We start from the raw sequence: 16,691 nt of genomic DNA, 5'->3' as shown, positions 1-16,691 counted from the left end.
CGTTAACCGTAGGGATAGTGTGTCTGGGGGCATGAGCAGGGTTGCTTTTCCACAACAGTTGTACATTACACTGGAACCCCTCTAAACAAAGTTCAGTATTTGATGATTCACAGATTTGAAGATTTTTTCATACAGCACATCTAAAATATGCTGAAGAAAATGCATCTTGGGAATATTAAACACCGAGGCACCATGCTACTTGACACGCTATTGGTTGACAATTGCAAAAGCACCCAATCCAGGAGTGTCATTCATTTTCCTTGGAGCTGATTGGATGAACTCCTAAAAGCGGTGATGAGGAAGACTTTGCATCTGCGGATGCTAGCTTTGCATCTGCGGATGCAAAGCTAGCATCTGCGGATACCACACATCAGCATCTTGGCCCTCCACTTATCAGAGTTTAATTTACAAAAGAAGTTGAAACAAATGTTACTCTGCTTCTACTATATAAAATATAATGAATGGAAAATGATAAAAAAAGGTCAAGAGGCATAAATATTTCTGCTAAGCACAGATTTCAAGGTACTATAATTAGCTGATGGTGGAGTAAATAGAGGTGATAAATCTTGTAAGCACACTTCCAGATCTAAATATAAAACAGAAACACATGCTACAGAGGTTGATTAGGGGTAATGAAAGAAAAAGATGTGAGATCTGTCTACAAATGGAAATATTTAGGTCTGCAGTCCAGTTCACAGTTGCCCAGTTTAGTGAAGTTATAATCTTCACACTCATCTCATAGACTGTGCAAGTCTATTAAAGTGACAAGCTGTGTATGGAGTAAACCAAGAAGCTCTCTAAGGCCAGCCAGAGCTCTTGTGGCTCTTCTCTCCACTTTTCTCACTGGAATGACACCAGTAGTGTTACCATGACAACTCTTTCATTTTAAACGGGGGAGTTAAAGGAAGGTAGGTCAAATAAGGCCTTCTTGAAGAGGGAAAAAAAAAAAGATTTGGAGATAGAACAAAATATTCCTCCGCACTATTTCCAGAGTCTATCAATTACCTCTTTGATGTATGTATGAGGATATGTGAGAGAACGAAGCTAAGAAATATATTTGCACATCCTGTTAGGCCTAATAACTCAGCAAGTTTTTTTTGCTTTTTTTGGAGGGGGAGTTAAAAGTTAACTGACCAGCATCTAAAGTCATGCAATTTTTCAGCAATGTCACAAGATTAAATAATGTATTATTACATAAAGAATAAAAAAGGGTCCAACATGCATCAAGATATATTGACCTCCACACCACTATACTACTACCACAAGCCTGAATTGTTGATATAACACAGGATGGATCTATGATTTTATGTTGCTCATGTCAAATTTGTAACACATTTGCATAATTTTTCCAATCTGTTATTGGCCAATTTTGATAACTGTGAGCCATTATAGCTGATTTCCTGTGCATTTAGAGAGTATTCCAGATATATTGGATATCAAACTGGTCATCTGAGCTAATGTTGTCTTGTCATCTTGAACCTGTCTGCACATTTCACTCTGACATCAAAAACATCATGAAAAGGAGATATATTCTCTTTTTTGGATGATCCTCGTTAAATCAAAAGTATGATTTTTGATCTTAATTTTCTGAAATACTCAGATTAACAACAATCAATCAGTACTGCCATAATCAAAGCCACTTAAATCCTCTGTCTTCCCAATTCTGGTGCTCAGTTTGAGCTTTAGCAAGTGGTTTTTAAAATGCTATAATTGGGTGGCAGGTGACTGCTTGTTTCAACAAGTAGTAATCTACCTAATGCAGTGGCCAGTCAGTGTATATCTGCCTAGGCCCTGGAACACCCTGGTATTCACCAGAGCTAGCAGCAGCATCACTAGGGAAAGGGATGTTTGGTTTCCAACCTGGACCTCAACATAATTTCATGAGACGGAGACAATAGATAAACGCTGACTAAGAAACTGCAGTCGTACTGTAATGGGAAAAAAAGTGCTTTGTGTCAGAAACATACATATGATAAGGAGTTGTGACATCAGATTATCGGAGTCAAAATGAGAAGATAATAGTGGAACCCTGAGGAACCCCATGTGATCTTTATTCACTGACATATATAATCATTGCCAAATGATGTCCCAGACTTACAAGTGAGATCTGAACCAATCTAGCAATGTATGAATAACACGACCTTTTGACAGTGTCAATCAGTATCTTTTGGTGAACTACACCCAACACAAAAGTCTCAGCTAAATCACTGTTAAGGTGTGTGTCATCTAAGACAATCTCAGTACTGTGTTTTAAGTAAAACCAACTGGAAAGAACTGACCAGAGGGACCAAGGGTCACAAAACCTATTAAGATATCGCTACGATGAAGATGCAAAATATCTACTTTTCTTTCTGAAAAGAAATAAAGGAAACTTTGCTCCTGATATCAATCACCAGTTCTAGGAGCTGTAGATTTCCCAAACCTAGACTCAATATCCATCTTATGCTTGAGGGCAAATGAAACAGAAATTCAGTGGAAATGAAAAATCTGTGATTAGAGGGCAAAGCCAGACGCATCATAAGCTGTTATCAAGCTTGTGTCTGTCTTATAATTCATCTCACTTCAGCACCTGACAGAAGTGAAGGGGGGAAAAATAAATATGTTTGTACAAGCTGGGGAGGGCTTTTGCATTAGCTGATCATTGTTTTAGGCCTTTAATTAAGCCAGTGGGAAAATGGCACACCAGTCTATATTGAGCCATGTCCTCTCCTCTCCAGAGATGGAGAGCAGAGGACTAGCAAGGGAGCAGAGAGAATAAAGAGAAAGAGGGTTTGATGACCACCAGCAGTCAAAATGACTTACCTATTCTATTTTTACTCTCAGCCTGATACTACATGACTTAGCTGGCTGATTACAAAGGAAATGACGTCCAGACAGAATTCTTTACACGTGTGATGTGATATTTAAAAAAACAGAAGGAAGCTTTACTGATGTAAATAAATAAATGCACACTGGAAATTTATAAAAGAAGGGTTACCCTTATTTCATATGTTTTTGGGAGAGGGTAATTGTGGGGATGTGTACATTTCTTCCATGTTTAAGTCAATATTTGACTATCTTTATAAATAAATATTGTTTGGTGATCTGAAACCTTTAGATATCGCAAACATAAAAACAAAAAAAATTCTACTTCCATGTACTATGGTGAATTTGTAGCACAGCAAATCTCTTGACGTGGACATTTCTCTGTAACAATAGCTTTATTTAATTAGTGAAAAATGAGTGCATTAATTGAAGCACACAAACCCATCATGCTCCAGTAAATCCACCCTATCTGCCATTCCGAGAGGATTGATGAGTAACTTTTTTCCCTCTACAGTCAAAAATTTTCGCTTGGTGATGAGCATACAAGCTTTTCTGTAAAGGAAAAATGTCCTTCGCTCAATAGCGCATGTTAACTTTTCCATAGGTGAACGCTTCTGTTAAGCTAAACATAATGAATACATCCAAGAAGGTGTGAAATGTCCCTTCGAGCTTCCGTATACCGCAAGATATCAGGAATTGATACAAACTGGAGTATTTTCTTTGGAAATGAGATTGCGTAAAGATGTCTGCTGCTAAAAAAGCAAACAGAATGTGGATGGTTTTACCTGCCCTCTGACAAGTTCCCTACTCGATTCAATGGAAAGAGGGCTTTCGCTGCCTTTCTGTTGGCCTCATGTCGGAGCCAAGTGGGTTTGCTGAATCATGCACAAGTGGCCAAGTGCAGTGTATTGTATGTGTCAACTCTGCCTCTATTTTACAAGCCAGCATGAGAAGTGCTCAAGGGCTGCTGTTTTTCCATCCCTTTCTATTCTTTGACTGTGCTATTTGTATGCAGGTGGTATTCTACTAATAATTTGGCAAAAACTGAAATCCATATTTCTTTTTTGTAAGCTAGCACTAAGAAAGGACAAAGCATTGGATAAAGTGCCACTTTCTTAAAAAACAGGACACAGGTATTTGGTTTGTAATAGAAATATACTTCTTTGATCACCATTGGTATACGTACATTTAAAGACTTAAGATGGATTGTGCTAAATACGGGTAAGAAAAACGTGTTAGCAACTGCAGAAGACTTGAGACTGGAGCAAAGATTCTGACTCCAAGAAGAAAGCAACCCCTCCAGAGCTACAATGGACAGGTAGTTCAGTGCATATTTCTGTGCTGGATGGCCCAGTCAAAGTTCAGACTTTGGTAAATATGCTTAAACCCTCCACAAGAGATTTTTAAATTGATCTTTTGGTGTAGTTTTGATGAAAAGACCTTTAGGAATTGCAGCAGAAAGGGACAAGCTCCCTCTGACATATCCGGTGGACACATTTTCAGCATCTTGTCAGTGGCAGAGACTTCCTGTGGCATTGCTGCTGCACAACAGACACAAAATATCAGCCTCTAAATTCACACACACGTTCTCTCTCAAACACACACAGAAAAAATATTTAAAAAAATAAAAACTTCCATTTTCTCTGCTATGACTGCTGCTCTACCAAGCCAGAATAAACTGACAGCTCTCATCTCCTTCAAGGAATCCAACTCAACAGAGAAATGACAGTCAACTTTCTCATGCATGCTGTGTGGCTGAATACACTCAGAGCAGCTGATGTGACAGACTGGTAACAAACCCGGTTCAACTAAAAATGCAAATATTTGCAATTGAGAACGGTTGAGAAAATAAACATCTTTCCTCTTTTTCTTTGGCAACTACTGTAAATTTTGTTCCAAGAAATAGAGGAAGTAAAAGTTAGCATGAAAGCAGAACAAGCTTTTAGCAAAAAGACAATAAAAACTTGAGCAGTATTTCAGTTGCATCAAACATTAATTTGTCAGATTTTGAAATGTCTTTATAAAAAGAAAAAGTGTAGACGTGGTTTAGGAATAAAAGAACATTAAAGCACATGATATTTAACAAGTACAGCAATTTCTAGCCATTAAAAAGTGACATCAATTTGGGTTTGTATCTAACAAAATACCAGATATTGTCACTGTCACATTAGTACGGAATATATTCAGCTCTCTCCTATGCTAAAATTGCAGCCTCTTGCTGCTTGGCAGCGCAATAACAAAGCTTTGAGGTGGATGAGTTATTGTCAGTCTAAAATAAGCAGCCAGTTTGATACAACTGTGTTGTGCAGCTAGTGCACTGTTAAGCACCTGGCAAACAAAAACTCACAAACAAATTTCCTTTTGATCTTGAAAGCTCCTTTGAGTTTTGCACTTGGTCAAGTATTTGCGGATTTCAGCTCTTCGCAAGAGGCTGTGGTCTCTAACCCCTGCGGATACCAGACATCGGCTGTTTAGTCAGTGTGTGTTCTGTTGTTCTGCATGGCTCTAGGATCTGAAAAACTATTTTTGCACACAAATTAGCTAACCTTAAACAGAAACCTATAAAAAAAGTTAACTGACAGCAGTTTTTCAATACAAATTATGTTAAATATAAACTCTCCTGAACAGCATAAGCAATGGATGAACAAATTTAGCTTAAAAAAATTGATGACTTCTAAAGTAGACTTTTCTCAAATTTGTACCCACAGAGACCAGTCAGCACCAACATTACCAGCAGCTCAACTCCAAGGTATTCGCAGTATGTAAGGCTCAGTTCACCAACCCATGTGAAACCCATCTTATCCACCGATCTTAATTTGGACATTTTCTTTTTGCATGACAAGGACACCTAAAACTCAGGACATTGGTGGATTTTGTTGCGTTGTCCTCAACTGACTTCAAACCTTGTGATTTTGTAAAAGCTAAATACGTTATTTCTGGAAGAGGCTCAAACTAGGTCTGTAATTTAACTTGCTGTGAAAGTGCTGCTTGGTTTTAAAATGTGAAAAATGGAGAAAAAAAATTACTAATTTTATTTATTTTTTTTTTTAGTTTTGTTTAGTTGATTTATTGGGACAGCAATGCTATGAACCAGTAGTCTCAAAGTCCAGTTCTCAAGGGCTGGTGTCCTGCAACTTTTAAATGTCTCTGCTTCAGCACACCTAGCTCCAAAATTAGCTCATTAGGAAAATTCTACAAAGCTTGGCTGTATAAAGTGAGTCAGTTTCACCATTTAACTCAAGTGAGCATGACAAGGACGTAGCTAAAAGCTGCAGGGCTCTGGCACTCGAGGACTGTAGTTTGAGGCCACTGCTTTAAACTATTCACATTAGAGAGTAGTACCTCAAAACAAGGTTGTGTTGTGTCGTGGGTATTGCTCAATGCTTTTGAATAAAATGAGTTAGGAAAATTGAAAGTGTACTGTTGTCCTCTAACCCCTGACAGTGCCAGTTATAAACATATAGTTTTAAAAAAATTGGTATTAACTAATATCGGAATTGGAAGCTCTGGCTTTTTAAAGATCTATGGTCTATCAGAAGACTGCAATCGGTGGACTTTGCAGATAAATCATAAACCATTTTTTGAGGAAAAAAACAAATTTCATTTTTAAGTCTATTATATCAAAATATCTGTAAGAATGTTTAATATTTGTTATTTTATCTCCAGGATAAAATACTTAAAAATAGTTAAATGTTTTCCATTTTCACCAAATTAAGCATAGCCTGGAACCCATTTTTATCCCTCAGTGGACCCCAGATTGGGAATCACTGACCTTGAAAATGGTTTCCTCCCAGAGTCTACTTTTCTTCAAAATTAGTTTGTATGTTTATTTTGATAAACAAGAAAGCAGCAATTATAGAGAAAAGCAATCAAAAATTTTATTTTAATAGACTGAAAGGCGCTGACAAAAGATTTGATTAAAAATGGGTTTAGAGAGCAAGCCAACCACAAAACTATAAAACGAAAGAGAATACTGAGTAAAAACATAATGCAGCAATGGAGCAAAATAACCAAGAGTCTTGAATGACAGCAGTCCGAAGCACATTGAAGATCCAACATTTAGAGATTGTTTGTTTTATAAATGTCCCTGTAACTAATAATACACATAGTGACTTCACAGGTTCTGAGAGGTGAGAGATCTTCTAATACTTTGCTGAAGGAAAGCTGTGAAGCTGTCTGCTGTTCTGTTAAATAATGTTATGAAGTTGTTCACACATACAGACGCATAGACACTCGGTAGCAGCTGCAGTCTGTAGAGCTGCAGCTCATTATCATGAGACCTGAGGCTTCCAGCAGAGCTCGGGTTTTCCCCGACACAGAAGGACAGCGCTGTCTCTAAAAGAGTCAGCCGGTTTCTCACACATCCACTCTGATATGATTAGGATTTTATTGAGGGGGAAAAACTGAACCTTCTTCCTCCTTTTGTTTTAGGGTTCATATCGATCTTTCATTTCAAAATGAAAACTTTTAACCACTTTGATTTTCAAAGTTTTGAAATCTTTTTTATCTACTTTGTAAAGTTAAGTGATCTGGCTTTAAGTATGAGTGCAGGACTTCTGTTGTTCAGGAGCCTTCATCTGCACTGGCTCAATGAGGAATAATGGTGTGGGGGACAACCATGGGAACTCTGGGGAGAGGGGTGTGGAGGGGGGCACCTTGCTGGTGTGGTGGTCTTCATTTGAGGATTTGGCTCATGTTAATGGGTGATGACTTAGGGTTCACGGTGATGTTCTGAGCTTCCGCAAACCAGAAAGGAAGTTAGAGAACGGATAGATGGATGGATGAGTAAACAGTCAGATCATCAGATGGATGGATGGATCAATGGATGATTTCCTTGTGAACAAACAGGCGCCAACTACTGCCTTGCCTATGACAGATGGATAAATAGCTGAGAAAAGATCAGGAAAACAAGCTCCAGAGAACGAGAGGCAAGCAGATGGAATCGTCTTCCCACACAAAAGGAGAAGAGCTCCAAGGACTTGGAAAAAGTGAGTTGACAGAAGGTGAACGGTGACACTCCGAAGAATGATCCCACCTGACAGGCATGGTTCTATGGAAATGTCAGGCAACACAATGGAATTAAAGACACAGGTGTGCATGCAGACTGGCACGTCAGGAACACATCTGCTGCTGTCATTGATGCAGAGATGCCAGAAAGGTACAACATTGGAAATACATTTTTGTAAAAGTACAGCAAAATAAAAGTATGAAGAACTTATCGTGATCACTGAGAACTTTATGAAGCTGCCAGATGAAGCCAAACCTTGGAGCTCTAGATCGCAACCTTCCCTCCTCCCTCCAACTCTGCTTCCCATACTCCCTCCCCTTTTCACTTAATCTCTCCCTGTCTCTCTCTTTCTCTCACTCCCTCTCTCTCTCTCTCTATGTGTGTTTCTCACCCACCTTCATGCACACACCGACACACGCAAACAGAAAAAGAAGAGAAAGCCAGACAGCGGAACTGCGACGGCATGAGGGGGATATTCTGTCTGCGTGGGCTCCGCCACTGAGGTGTCCGGAGTTCAGCTACAGCGCGCTTCTACGTGTGAGTGTGTGTGTGTGTGTGTGTGTGTGCGTGCATGAGCGAGCGAGTGCGAGCATGCATGCATTCAGATGTGAGTGAGTGAAAGCAATCGGCACGGTGCGAAGGGGCAGAGGAGCGTTGACTCAGTCCGGACACCACAGGATCAGAGGACGCGGATGTGCGACAAGTACTCCCAACAGCTGCTGCCGCCGCTGCTGCTCCGCATGCTTCCGCGTCCTCTCAACTTCTGCCATGGAAAAGCCTCCTCTTCCAGCTTGCCTCTAATCTGCTGAGGGAAACGGGCATGCAGGGGCACAAGCAGGGATCTAGGCTATCGCATCTTTTACGTCAGCATCGCTCAGTCTGAGGTGAGTTGCGCCTCTTTCCTCTCGTCCTCTTTTGTGTTTCATCACTCAGTCTGCATATGTGAGAGAGGAAAGTCTGCTCAAACAACCTCCGGATGGAGGGGAAATCCAGGAAACCTAGAAGTCTTGAATATGGTAGCATGGAATATCTTTACAGAAGATTTCCCCTTAAAATCATCTGATAAAAAATTAAATATGTTTAGCAGAAGAGAATATCAGACTTAAAGATGAGGTTAATGTTGTAGAGGATTTACTCTAGGATGTACTTCAGAGAAAATATTAGAGGTGAGTTTTTTTTTTTTGCATCTGGCATTTTTGATGCACATTCAACTTGACTGAATCAGCTAAACAGATAAAAGAGGTCTAACATAATGCTGCATTTCCTCTTGATGTTGCAGCTGCATGACACGGAAAGCTAACTAAAAAAATGCAAAACTAAAAGATGAAGCATTTCCTTCAAAATTTCAAACCAATTTTGTGCAGAGCACGAAATGGTAATGAGAACTGACTCTGAAAGATAACCAAGGCATCTTCTTATAGATTAGAAGTAGGTGGGGTTTGTAGATGTGTGGCGCGGAATGATGAAGAGAAAACCTTCATGTTTCCAATGTCCTTCAGCTTCCACACAGCAAAGCGAGCACCAGTCACAGTCATCCTCACAACTCTCCTCCCATCTATCACTCTGTTTCTCTTCCAACCATGGCTCTATTCATTGCTCCGATACCATCTCCCCCCTACGGCTTTAGTTCACATTCAACAAACCCAAAGAAAAAGGAAATATGGAAGGAAAAATGAGATGAACGACAATATTTTATGTCTGAGAAACTGAGCAGGAAAAAATATTGACCTTTCAATCTGTTGGAAACCGGATGTTTCTACAGTCACAAGCTCCAAGGGGAACTTACTGGGTAATTTTCACAAGTCATACCCAAATCATTAAAATGGAACCAATCTGACAACATGAAGTAGGTTAAGAAATCTCAAAAAGCAACAACCTATGCCTCTGTCTAAAGACATTCAAGTATAGATGTGAACAAAGTCACTGACATCTATCAGGTTGAAGAAATACATTTTTGAAACTACCGAAAACCACAGTTAAAGTCCTTTATCCTTAAACAAGAAAACGGTGTTCAGTGATGAATCTTTCCAGGAGTGATCAGCTCCCAAAATTACTCCAAGATTGCATTATTGACTCACCAAGGAGGTCACAAAAAAAAGCAGAACACATGAAGCACTGCAGACCACATTTACCTCAGTCAGTGTTCACGAATCAGCAAAAAGAATAAGACTGGGCAAAATGTTGCCAAAAAGAATCTTAGTGATTCCCTAAATTTGATCAACTCGCTAAGAGTTGAACAACTGATTGTTAGGCAAGGGTGCCATCAATAGGCTGGCTTAAATAGATTTATTTTTCCTTTAACAGGGATAAGAAATCTATTTCTTTTAAAATTTGGTTAGCGATATGAAGCATTTAAGTTTGACTAAAAAAGCAAAACTAGGAGGTAACTACATTTTCTCAAGTCTGAGTGTTTTTACATTCAGCCTGCAAAGACTGCGTCCTAACGAAGGTCGAAGTGCAACTCCGCCTCCCATGGCTGCCTCCTCACCGGGACAGATGCTCATTCATCCAGAAAACAAATTACTGCCCTATGGAAGAATGACTGCTTCTGGAACAAGCCAGATGTTGCCTTTCATGTGCTAATAGGATTATTAATTAACAGTCTAATTTTTTTTACTGAGGGAGCGCCGTGAAGCTCAGGTGAAACGTGCATAAGGGTCGCTGAGGAGGAAGTGTACTTTTGTGGGGTTTTATGCGACTGACACTCTACGTCTTCACACCTGAGCTCTCTCGGGTGTTTGGTGTTGGTGTGAGGGGGTGTAGGCGTGAGTGTGTAAGGCATGTGTTTCACTCTGTTTTGTGGTAGTGGCCCAGTCAGCACAGGCTACAAATGGCCCAGAGGTCGATAAAGAGAATTGGTGGAATTTATATCGTCTTTAAATGAGCCAAGACTAAACAGACAAAAACGCTAACTTAATAACTTCCTGAATTAGATATAAGCATATTAACTTAATCAAGTTAAACATAATTTGTCAATTTTAACTTATATATATTCACTAACCTCATCTTTCTTATGGTATAAAGTAAATTTCATAGTGTATTTATATCAAGCAAGTCTCAGCAGAAATCAGCCCTTGCATGGAATATATAAATATTGGAGATAATTTAAGATTTAAAACTGGGTTTATTGAATTTAAAAGTCAGTAAAAAATTATTGCAAGCATGAGCAATTTTGAAATAAATATATTTAAGAAACAGATAGTATTTATTTGACATTGGGCGGATGCTATTAAGGTACACCATAATTTAAAAAAAAAAAATCAAGTCGTTTTTCAGCACACGTATCTAAACAAATAAAGGCAAACAGTGCTGTGGGTCTGGTTGCCATGTGATGTGGGGAATTACTGCAAGGCTAAAAAGGAGATTCTTTTTTTTTTTTTTTTTTTTTTTTTTTTTGCAATGGCATAACTGATTTCTATGAAATTACTGGAACGACAGAAAGCATCTGGTTCATCACTACAAATTGGAGAGGCTGCAACAATCATAACAAAAGACAAATGACAAGAAAAAAAGGAGGAGAAGTTGTGGAACCTGGGAGTCGACAACGATAAATAATAAATACATAAACCAACAAGCCTAAATGAACTTTGCCTGCTGAATGCTCAGTGATAAAAGAAGCAAATGCAAGTCAGAGTTTCCTAGCTGCTGCATGTTTTCCAGAGCAAGGTTGAGGACTTAATAAATAGCTCTGAGGTTATTTTTAGACACAAATTATTGATTCTCAGACAGCGAAGAACAAAAGTGTAGGGTCAGCATCTTTGGAGGTGACAGGTTAATTGCTAAGCAGAACCAAATATTTTTGATCTATAAGGCCAGTCAGAAAAGTTAAGGGGGTGATTACAGTTACCTCTGTAGGTATTAAAATGTAATTATATTAAAACCAATGTCACCCTTTAAAGGATTGCTATTTAGTAGCACTCAGCAATAACATTCCCCTTATCAATGACTAACGATTACATTTACAAAGCAAAATAAGATGCAGTTCTAGTGCAACAGTTAAAGCTGGTAGATAAATAAGAAATTAGATTTTAAAAAAAGTTGCTTTTGGCTAAAAAGTGATTCTGGATCAATGCTTAGATATTCAGGTAAACTTGTCCATAACTGCTTATTGAGAAAAACATATAAAATGTTTCATAGTAAGTAGTTAATTATGGTATTATTAACTGTTTATACGTGTTTTAAAAATGACATTATGAATGTAAAAACTATTTAAAATTAAAGACTGGTGCAAAAAAATCTGTGTTCTCAAAGTAGCAACGTATTGAAGCTACAAAAAAAAAAAAAAAAAAAAAAGAAGAGATCCTTTAGGCCTCATTCCAGGCGCCCTGAAAGTAGAGCTGCTGCTCCTTCACATCAAAAGGATTTAGACGAGGTGGTTTGGGAATCTGATCAGAACGCTCCCAGGGCAGACCCAGAACTTCCTGGAGGGACATTTTTTTTTTCCTTTCTAGGCAGGGAATGCCTTGGGAAACCCCAGAATGAAGTGAAGAGAGTTACTTAGAAGAGGGATCTCTGGGGGTTTCCTTGTGACTGTTATCCCTTAGACCTGATCTTGAGTAAAAAGAAAATGACATGAATAATCACATTTTCTTACAATGGAGTATTAGATTACATGAAATTAGTTTAGCTCATCGGCTGTCAAATCTGGTCAGAAACGTCCCAAAAAAGTGGCTCCCAATTCACTTTTATCTGAAAAGCTCTGATAGTAAAATATAAAAACTGCAAATGTGGTAAGTGGTTTTAGGATTGTACAGACACCACCTTAGGGAGGAAAAAAAACAAAATTTTTTTTACCTTTGACATGCAAAAAACTTTACATGAAACAGCCAAACATTTGGCATAGCCACATAAAGCAATCAATCTACATCTCATCTGAATACCCTGAATGTACCTTGGCTCCTTTTTATGATTTTAGATTGGATTTTCTATGCACCATTTGTGCAAAGAGTTTAAGTGTTTATTTAGCTTAATTTTTTTAATAAACCAGCTTGTGTAACTATCTTTTGAATCAATACTTTTTTTACTTGCACAATAAAAATAACCATAAGAACGATTTAGGGTGACTCACAATACCATTTCTTTACCCGACAAGATGATTTGTGGTAGTTTTATGACTTATGATCTTTCACTAATGTTCAGCTCAGATCTCAATCCAATCCGTCACTTTCTTTTTTTTCAAATCGGTCCCTTTGCATTTTACTCACATCCAACTCTGCACCAGCCAAACATAGTGACAACTTCTTTCTTCCTGCACCTGTTCATTCTACTCTTCAACCCTCCCCCCCTACTCTTTTCTCTTTCTGCTGTTTTTCTTGTCAATGTGTTTTTTTATTTTGCAAGAGATGCCTATGTGAAAGCGGCAGGGGAGTTCTTTAGCTGCCTATGAGCTTTGAAGCCAGTGTCAAACTTAAAGCAACAAAAGAGACAGACTAAAAGAGAGAAGGCAATAGGGAAGAATATGAGGGGAAAAAAGTATGAAAAGACATGAAGGATAGGTTGTTGCGTTGAAAGATGAAGAGCTGCAAAAAGGTAGAGCCATCTGATGCATTCTGATTAGAGCAGGCGCCCACTGCAGAACACATCCTTTCCTCAGGTCCACTCTCCATTTATGGCAGACGCTATGTTTGCTGATGTATGGACAGGCTTCCTGAGGATTAATCAAACTCCTAAGAACCCACCTGGGCACCAGCACGACACATATGTTGACTAGCAACCAGCAATAGGGACGTACCAAGAAAAACAAGCGCTATTCAGCAGGGACCAGGTGAGTAAAAAAATAATAAGGCTACAGTGTCTGCAGGCTACAGTCCAAGGATAAGATAAGATAAGACGAGCCCATAAATACAGACTACCATGTTATCTTTTTATGATTGTAATTTCTAGTGCCTTACACAGTAGGGGAGGGGAACATTTTCTGAAGATGTGTACAACACCCATACCAAGAAAAGGAGGCTCGATGAAAGTCTCTTGAACAATATACAACCTTTACAATACAGTATAAATGGACAGGCTCCAGAAGTTTAAATTCCTGCTTTGCAGCCATGACACATCTCCAGCTGTTTTTTCTTTAACAATTCATACCATAGGACACGTGAGCACCAACTCACGTGTCCAATGGTATCAGGGGTATGCCCAATCAAGCTACAACGACCCAAACATTGAGCTGAGCAGAGGGTAGGGCTTATGTGCCCTAACAGCACCATTAGCTGCTTCAATGGTGCAATTAGTGTGATTGCTCTGAGTACAACGTATTAGCCTGTTACTTTCTACCAATATTCAAATCTGAAGAATCCTTGGATGAGAAGAAAAACATTTTCAAGAAAAAAAAAAATAAAAAATTCAGCTGTCTAATTACTGTATGTGTTCAGTTTACAAAGTCACCAGGTTGCAAATACTGCATGGGATGAAGGGAAATTTACAGTAGAACACTGTGCAGAGTTGAAAAAGCAGAATTTGGCTGATGCCAACTTCTTGTTTAATTTTTTCCCCAAACACCAGTGATTGCATAACCATCTTGGGCTGAAAGTTCTATCCTCCATATCCAGTTTTAGTGGACATAAATGGTAAATGAGTCAACTTCCATGTCAGCGACTCTAAACATTCAATATGGGTATGGAAGTGAACTTTCACTAGTGTACATAGAAAATCTGGAAGAGATGAAGTAATGCTATTATCAGATCAATGATGTGACATTTGTGTAGGACTAACATACATTTTGTAACAGTGGAGTCATCGTCCAGTTTATAGTAATTTGTCTAGGTTGTGACACTGATGACAATTTCTCAACATGACCAAAAACTAATGTTTTAAATAAAGAAATACAAAATTGGTCAGAGCCTGGCTAAAATTACGTATGTTAGAGTACTGGAACCATCAAAAAGACAGTGGTTGAATATCTCAAAATGCCATTAACTCAAAAGGCAGATATGCAATTTTTTATGGGAGTGTAAGTATCGGCTGTGCTTTTAATCCTCTCAATTAAGCTAACTGCATGTTGTCGACACACTCCTCAGCAGGTAATGCATGTATTTTCAGCTGACACATTTTGCCTCCACAATAAATGGAAGAGTGAGATGCAGGATTGCAGTTTTCAATTTGTATGACCAGAGAACCTTACTTAAAAGCTCTAACACCTGATTTATTTTAGCTCAGCATCAAGCTTTAAATATTCAAACAAGTCCTGTAAGTTATGACAACACCATATTAAATCATTTTGTAATTTTTATAGAATCTCCACAGAACAAATATTTTACAGCAACCTATAACTTTGAAAAAAAACAAAAAAAAACAAATCAAAACAAAACAACAACAACAACAAAAAACACACACAAAAAAAAATTACCAGGCCTTTGCTCAAGCCATATCACCCCTATTGATTCAAATTACAGTTATTCTGAGTCAAAACAAATTACAGGGCTTTTTTGTCTATTAATGGAAAACTAAAAATAACATTCAAGTTGTTTGCACAGTATTAACCATCAATTTGGACCTTTTTGCCTTCTGTGGTCAAAGTGGCTCCCAAATATTTTTTTTGTAGCTACTTCCTGCTAATATTGTTGCTCTTCAACATAACATTTGCTGTTCATTTTCCACATATTATTTTCCATAAAAAATACACATATATATATTTAAAACCTTTTTACAAGGCACAAATCACTAATTTGATCATTTCAATCACAATCTCAGTCGTTTTAACATTTACAGTTCCTACTTTAAGACTATGAGAATAATATTACTATTTCAACAAGCCTTTGATTTACAGAAAGCAGTAAAACAGAATGTTTGGTCAGACATTGCTGGAAAGACAATCCTCCAAATTCCTGCAATAGTAAAATTTTCTGGCATTCACTGAGAAAACATTTGCTGCACCGTGTTACTGTTATCCCTCAAAACTGACTTGCACAGGCATTTAGTTCTACAGCGTCATATCCATTTTACCATAGTACATCACAACCACAGACAAGAAATAAAGTGAAAATCCAAACAATAAATCAACAGTGTTACTATAAGAGACCCTAGCAACAACTTTTTGTTTCACTGCAAAATCACTGCGCTTTTAAGAGACGAATCAAAGATGTTTCAAAACACGACTAAGCCCCATGTAATTATGAGCAGAAGCTGACAAAAGAGAATAAAAGATGAAAACAACACAAGAAACGATAGCAATGGATTACTCAGGAGTTAGGAACCTCCATGACTGAGATGATGCTGTCAGTCGTTTCTTTATGGTGCATCTTAGCTATTACAATATACAACTGTGGAGCGGATTGTTTTCATGTAGCAAAGAGTCAGACTAAAGCTATTTGTTTTCTTTATCTGCATGACCTCACATAATTATGGACTTTAAAACTATAACACTCATTAAGTATGAGATTACATACTTCTCATTTAGAGAAGTATGCTAATCTATTTACATAAGGTATGTAAATACAGGGGTATTTTAATAATATGTACTGTGACAATAAGCTTCTCTGATAATGCAGTAAATCTGGCGGCAGAAATGGGTTACCGTTATGCTGCATTTCTTTCACCTGAAGAGACATAACTGGCATCTGGAATAAATATTATGAAGCATACCTTACAAAGTCAAGGCTAAAAGTACACAGCTATTGTCTGAACTCATCGTTTCAATAAACAGCAGCATCCCAGTTTATATCTTAGTGTCTTGTAGGCTGAGAGCACTTGAAACAGAAGTCAAATTACTTGTTTGTGCACACAGTCTTGGCCAATAAAGCTGATTATGATTAGTTTTTTACTTAAAACTAGCAATACCTAACTTCCAAAAATGGAAAATAGTATTTCCAGGTAAAGTTCGGCAAAGGTTTTAGAAGGTTCTGAAAGCTTGACGTTATAAAGACTAGCTAACCCAAGCCATTGT

General features: G+C 38.1%; 2 protein-coding genes across 6 annotated transcripts in view; one reads left to right on the top strand and one right to left on the bottom strand.

Moving 5' to 3' along the window:
* The window catches only part of dock1 (dedicator of cytokinesis 1), a 221,114-nt gene that overhangs the window by 74,389 nt on the left and 130,034 nt on the right, over window positions 1-16,691 (bottom strand). The gene's annotated exons all lie outside the window — the stretch shown is intronic.
* Window positions 8,184-16,691, top strand: part of LOC122823795 (inhibitory synaptic factor 2A) — a 37,489-nt gene continuing 28,981 nt past the window's right edge. For both annotated transcript variants that reach the window (XR_006369392.1, XM_044103790.1), the window contains exon 1: window positions 8,184-8,697. The gene's annotated coding sequence lies outside the window, so the exon portion shown is untranslated. The remainder of the gene's footprint in view (window positions 8,698-16,691) is intronic.

The sequence above is a fragment of the Gambusia affinis genome, linkage group LG20, assembly GCF_019740435.1.
Source record: "Gambusia affinis linkage group LG20, SWU_Gaff_1.0, whole genome shotgun sequence".
NCBI classification, from domain to species: Eukaryota; Metazoa; Chordata; class Actinopteri; order Cyprinodontiformes; family Poeciliidae; genus Gambusia; species Gambusia affinis.
This window is presented reverse-complemented; position numbering and strand designations above follow the sequence as displayed.